The sequence below is a fragment of the Nelumbo nucifera genome, chromosome 4, assembly GCF_055504915.1.
Source record: "Nelumbo nucifera cultivar China Antique chromosome 4, China Antique-T2T, whole genome shotgun sequence".
Classification (NCBI taxonomy): Eukaryota; Viridiplantae; Streptophyta; class Magnoliopsida; order Proteales; family Nelumbonaceae; genus Nelumbo; species Nelumbo nucifera.
Window position 1 is genome coordinate 44,173,854 of NC_142652.1, and position 7,560 is coordinate 44,181,413.

Sequence of the window (7,560 nt, forward strand, 5' to 3'; positions counted from 1 at the left end):
ACTCTTGAGCTTCGAACCAAACCAAGCTCGAGCTCAAGTCTCTAGCTCGATCCTAACATGGTTTCAGTGAGCCAAGCTCAAATAACCAAGTATTCAGCTTGGATCGGCTCAAATCCACCCCTAATGAGAACAATATTAAGAGAAACCATTTGTATGAAACTTTTCTCCTCCATCATATACTACATTCTGTTAAAATTACAATTAAGTATGAAGTAAAAAAGAGTTGAGTAGAGAGAAACCAAATCAGAACTATTGTTCTTCCATGGTTCCAACAAATTACAATTGCCCTTGCCATATTCATTCTTCAAGATTGAGAGAGAGGTAGGAAATTAAATTAGTTTTATAGACAAGGTTCAAAGTATCGACACGTATCGGCTGATATGTATTGTCTCAGGAGCTCCCCGATATGCCCCTACAGAGGGTGTATCGAAGTTGTGACCAGTTCAGAGGGTGGAAGAGCCTTAAACCCCCCCCCCCCCCGAACCAGTTTTGAAAAAATAAAAAAAAATAAAAAAAAAATACCGATATAGCCCAATATGCCCCTACCGATGTATCAGGCGTATCTGTATTTTGAACCTTGCTTATAGATGACAGGGAAGGGAAGTAAATGCTGCTTTTGTTATTAGTTGATCACACACACAGATGCAAGTGATGAGTCTGGGTTAGGATGGGCTTCTTCATTGGTCCATGCGCTGCAAATTGGCCTTATAAAAGGTTTGGGACCTGGCTTGAAAATGATCTATGTGATGCCCTGCAAATTGGCCCATTTATATCAGGTGTCATATTATTCCCATCTTCCTTTCTCTTTTTCTTTTCTATTGATAGTTAGGGTCGTATTAGCAACTAACAGTTGCTGCAAAAAGAATGTTTTAAACAATTATCCATGTCCAAAAATGGAAAAAAAAGAACAAAAAATGAAAAAAAAATAGTATTTTATTCTAAATGAATATATAGTTCAAATCTGGGAGTGTGATGTGTAAATAGTGGAAATTTGGTAACAAATTCAAATTGTCGCAAGGGAGAGTGGATTTCTTTACTATCTAGTCTAATGTTTTTTCATTTTTCTTGCTTTTAAAAATTATATATAATCAACATGAAGAAAACAAAACTTTGTCATCAGATTTCTCAAAAAAAAAAAAAAAGTTTTAGTATGGCGTAAAAAAAGTAACCTCGTTTTTGAAAGCAACCAGATGATTTGAAAAACAAAATCATCAGTTTGTGGCATATACACCCCAACATCTCATTACAAAATCTCTTATAAGTGCTTTTTTAAAGCGCTTTTACCAAGGCCACATGTAAATGGATTTTGGTATAAAGTATATATAAAAAGAAGAATTAGTATTCATTTGTTTGGAAACTCTACCTGAATATGATAAGAATGTATTTTTGACCGTGCCATTTATTTTACCAATACAAAACTCTAAAGCATGGTTGAAAAGTAATTACAATTTATTTATTAATTGAAAACTTTGATGCAGTAGTTTATAGCCGAAAAGAGTGCAATTTAGGAACTTTCACATGGTGAAGGGGAGATAAAATTAAGTGGCTTCTACTTTTCTAGGCACAAAGTGATTAGGTATGAGCTGAGTTTTTTAGTGCTTTAATTTTGTGTACATTTAATTTATTAAGTGGTGTTGAAAGTTGGACACCATGAGGGAAAAAGTTCTTCCGTTAATGTAGTGTCAAGTATTTTTAGTAGAGAGATTAATTGGATTGCATTGATTTGATTATCACATAATGTGTTGAATCAATGGACTTGTGCCTTTATGATGGTAAGGTTCAAGTAGTTTAAGTGTTTAGATACTTAATGGGCCTAATTACTTAGACTCGTATTAGCATAGGTTGATTTATGGGGCTAATAAGAATTTAATGGTCCGCTCCACTAGCTTGCATAAAACATGTGACACATTGCATCTCCCATTGATTTATGAGTCCCATACTATACAAGTTGTAATTTTACGATTGGATAAGAATTTTACTAGAATTATTAGAGTGTTTATAAATAATTAGAAGTCTCACATTAAGTCCTAGTCAAATTATGTGTTAGAAAAGTCTAGTAAGACTAAGACTTGACTAATTAAGATGAAATCCAATGTAATGGTTGATTTAAGAGAGTTGGACTCTCTCTATTTTTATCCTAAATAAGGTTGTGTTTGGTACCATTGCCACTTTTATTTGCAACATTTTAGATTGGTCAAGACAAATTTTTCAAAAACTGTCTTATCACATCACTTCATACAACCACTTCTACTAAAAAAATATAGGTATCATATTGGGTGTTGGCATTTATGGTAAAAACACCAAATTTGATGTTTCATCAACAAATAATAATGGCACCAAAAGTTGTATTGATAACTCAAAGCATTTGCAACAGGAAAAAAACATATTCTCGGAAAACATATATTAACCAACCTAAAATGTTGCAAGTAGACGTTGCAATGGTACCAAACACAAGGTAAGTCATAAGTTATAATTATATTAGAAGAGGGCTCATGCAGTCCACCCAAGTCTATAAATAAATTGGAACACTAAGCGTTCAGATCCATCCCCCATTCTCTCATTACTAGTTGTGGTCAACTCTACCTTCGTGTTAGCTGTTCACTAGGGTTTTAAAACCCATTCGATCAGCCGTTTTATCCACTCTTTCTAGTACTCTTTCAGATTTGTTTTGGGTAAAAAATCTTGCTCAAAATCGTGAAAATGGTTGGACCTTACTGTTGTAACTTTTGGAGAAAGAATCTAAGACTGCAAATTTAAAGTTGCACCATCTTCATCTTGTAGTGGTTTGAAGAAGATTTGTCTTGGATGTGAACACCACATCGAGTTCTACAATTTTAAACTTCAAATTCAGGTAATGCACTATTCTTGACCCAAAAGATCAAATCTTTCATGGTCTAAAACCCATTCAATCCAAAAGGAGAAAACTCAGAATTTTCTCCTATGTGATTTCAGCAACAGGGTTTCAATACAAGTTTGATTTTTACCACGCTAACGGCTAGAATTTTTGCATAACATGATCATTGGATGATAATCTTTCAATATGATACATTTATTTAGTTTGTTTTTTGTTATTTAATTTAAATTGACTAAATTAATTTAATTGATCTAATTAGATTTATCATGTTTGGTTAACTAAGTTAAATCTAATAAGTTAACTTAATGGTTTATGATATAATATTCATGTTAATACATTACTAAGTAATTTTATTATAACATTTAAGTTTATATATCATATGACAATTCACTTGATTATATATTACTATGATATTAGCATAGATATTACTTTTTATTAATTTCAGTATTATTTTTAAACTAGAAAACATATAATGTAAGAAATAAATTAAAAAAGAAAAAACAAAAGGAGAAAAACCAATGGAGTTGTTTAACTTCCATAATACATTAAGGTAAAATCCAAGCTCAAGCTCGAGGTCAAGCCTGAATTGTTCACCCCCAGCCCAGCCAAAATTGAAATCTGATGCACTCGGGTTGTGCTTAAGCTTGATCTCAGCCAAGCTCAGGTTGGTCAATCAGCTCACACTCAAATTTAATGTAAATGTATGTATATATGTATGCATGTGTATGGTTTATCAAAAAAAAATGCATATATGTTTGTATATACATATGTGTAAATTTATAGGTGGGCTGGGCTTAGGTCAAATTTAGAGTACCTAAGGGCTAGGCCCAAGCCCAGCCCAAAAGATAAAAAAAGCCCAGACTTTTGTGCCTAACCCACCCCGAAGGCCAAGAATCCAAGTCCAATCTGTATAAAATTGTGGGTTGAGTTGGTCCAGACTTGGATTGTACTTATCCAACTTGCAACCTGCAAATGGAATTTACTCCCATTTAGAGTAATCCCTTGTATCGACATGGCAACCTTCGTCTGGTCATGTACTTTTAACAATTGGATGTCATTAGAACCCGACCCAATAACCCGTCTAAATTGTCATCAATACCCGGTTTAAATAAGAGAAACATTAACAATTTCAGCAGTGAAAAAATAGAATATGAGGAAAACATACCTCTTTCGAACAATTTTCACAGCAAGAACTCCCGAACTTCCGAAGACCTCTCTCCAACAATCAACAAATTGGTAGAATCGATGCTTGGATTGTCACCAAACATAGCATAGAAAAGTCAAAACAGAGCAAAAATAATGGATGAAGTTCCTTCTATATAGATCGTTAAATAAAACATAAACATACATTAGGAAGATTTTTAGTCGATGGAGATGCAAACTTGTCCCTAGAACGATGCCATAAAAGGTTCGACTCCCTAAAACAAAGAAAATAGCAAAGCAACATGGATGAGAAAATAACAATGCAGACTTAATTTCCAGCTACGTAAACTTCTTAAGTTCAAAAATAATCAAAGATTTCCTTTCCTTTTAAGTTAATTTCTAAACATGAATAGGTGGGACTAGGTTTCCTTATATATGAACATAGGTGGAATGCAGAGTGAGTGAGAGGATGACGATTTGGCAAATTTGGAGTGGTGGGAAAGAGAAGAGAGAGAATTATGGGGTGTTCTTTAGCATAAATGCAAAATTGGGTGGTGTGGATGAAAACACACCACACCCCAACAGGATAGTTATTCTACAATGTGGATAAAAATGTGTGGATCAATCCACACCACACCTCTATGGGCGTTCTACAAGGTGTGGTGCATTTTAATCCACACCTTGTATTTGATTCCATGCATCTCAAATACAACATGTAAGATAATATATGTAATTAATCATTAAAAATAATATTTTATTTTTTAATCATATACACAATATAACAATAACAATAACTTGCTAAGAATTTTAATAATTAATAAAATTAATATTAATAATTAATAATATTAAATAACACATAATAATATTAATATTAATAATAAATGAGTAGTAACATTATTGATATTTGATAATACTAACAACAATATTAATAACATTTAATAATAAGTAATAATATCAATAACAATTGATATTAATAAAAGTAATATTTAATAGGGGTGAGCAAAAAAACCAAAAATTCGAACCGACCGAAACCGAACCAAAAAATTAGTTAACCAAACCGGTCGGTTTGCTTTCGATTAGGCGTTTTTAAAAAAACCTAAGGTACCGGTTTGGTTTTGATTAACCAATATAGAAAACCAGCGGTTAATTGAACCAACCGATATACATATATTTCTATATATTTATGTATATTATATATATTTTATATATTATAAATTAATGAATATGCATTATATATAAATATATATTTATAATATATGATATATTATTTATTATTTAAAATATAATATTTTATATATATTTATATCTTTTATAATATGTTTATATATATTTTATAATATATATTGTAAAAATTAAAAAAACCAAAAAACCGATGAACTGAATCGATCAACTGATTGGTTTCGGTTCAGTTTCGGTTACCGATTTTCCAAAAACCGATCGTACCAATTTGGTTACAAAAAAATGTCCACGATTCGGTTAACTGAACCATGAGCACCCCTAAATTATTCAAAACTTAATAATTAAAAATTAATGTTAGAATTAATTAATAATATCAATAAAAGTAACATTAATTAATAAAAGTAATATTCAACCTCTTATAAGTCCATACACGAATTTCCGATCTTCTCTCTTAGAAGTCCTCTCTCTTCTCTTCTTCTTCATTGTACTATCTATCTTCTGTTGCTAATTTCTTTCCTTACTGTCAAATTTAACTCTCAGTAGAGGCAAATCCATATAGCAATTAGACAATGAAGATCCAGTGTGATGTTTGTGATAAAGACGAGGCCTCTGTCTTCTGCTCTCCCAACGAGGCTGCCCTCTGCTATGAATGTGATTGCCGTATTCATTCCGCAAATAAGCTCGCCTGCAAACACCTGCGCTTTTCCCTCCTTCACCCTTCCTTCAAAGTGGCTCCTCATTGTGATGTCTACCAGGTAGAATTTCAGATCTCTCTCTGGTATTATTTGTTCAGAGTTTTTACGTTGATTTTAATTTTTTTTCCTTTGTTTAATTTCTATTTCGTGTTGTTGTAGGAGAGACGCGCCTTTCTGATCTGTCAGGAGGACAAGGCGATTCTCTGCAGAGAGTGCAACCTTCCTATTCACATGGCCAACGACCACACCAAGAAACATAACAGGTTTCTCCTCACCGGCGTCATCCACCTCTGTACACCACCAACTCATCCACCAATGAAGCATGTGATTCCATAAAGCAAGTGAGTAAGCACTGATGGTCGGAGTTGCAGCGGCAAGCATAGAAGCAAGTAGCGGTGATTGGTAAAACACAGGATCAATGCTCATAACATAAAATGGGGTTGTGTGGTTTGATCTACGAGAAAACCCATAAACGAGATTTTTGCCTGTGGTGTGGACCAATTCACGAGATAACATGGATCAGTACACACCACAGGCGAACTGAACATCCTAAATTACAGGTGTTGCACGTTCCCAAAGGCAATATCTTGTGGACATTCCACTATGCAAGAACACCACCTTAATTAAGGAGAATTCAAGAAGGGGGGTTTGGAGAAAGGAGAGGTCACATGGAATGGACAACCTTGCTTTATATATAGTATAGATATAATATAATATAGGTATTTATATATTTACATGTAATATATATTCACATATAGGTTTATATTATATAGGTATTTATATATTCACATGTTGATGTGTCACAATCTGACCCGTCTTACTTAGATGATTGAACTAGTGACCCATGACCTAGAGGCAAAAACAATTCATCCTCCCAGTCAGTTCTTAAAACATTAGTTAAAACCACCACTTAACAGGTTTTATTTATAAGCTTTCCAAGACAAAAGAAACCAAAATGCAGATACAATAACCTCCATCTTCTGCATGCACGTATATGTTTGGAATGGTTTTGATCAACCAAAAAAAAACTGTCTAGGAGTTGGTGAATGTAATATTAGTAAAAAGTATGTTAATGTTCCTTAATAAATGAAGTGAAACGGTACCAATCAGAGAAGTAGTGAAATGACATTTTACTTGAATGTCAAGCTAAAGCAATCACAGATTTAAAATATTGGAATAAATTTAGAAAAAAAATAGCTTACATTATGTAAGCCATTTCACTTAGGAGGTGGAAACCAAGGATTCTGGACTCAAATACAGAATACATATTAGCTTAAACAAGATTGACAGTTGATAATTCTGTAGTTTGATGCCTTAAGGGCACCATTTTAGGGGTATTTTAGGCTTTAGAATAGTAAAAATGTGCCATCTTCCTAGTTAAATTCAATACTGTGACCTTTAAGGGTCTCTATGCAAATCTTGTGGAAAACTGAGGAAGTTTCATGGCTGAAATGTAGTTTTTGGGAAGCTGGTATAAAATCCAGTTGAGAGAGAGGGTGTTTTCGTGAAAAACTGAGCACAGGAGGGCATCTCCTATCTGCTAAACCCAGAATGGCGCCCCTCCTACTGTATTAGCATGCTCAGCTCTCTTTAGCAAACCCTAGGGCACCTTCTAACTCATTCTTTTCATCCTTAACAACCCCTATCTGCCCCTAGATGCTAAATCTCCACCTTCCATCCCTTCTAATC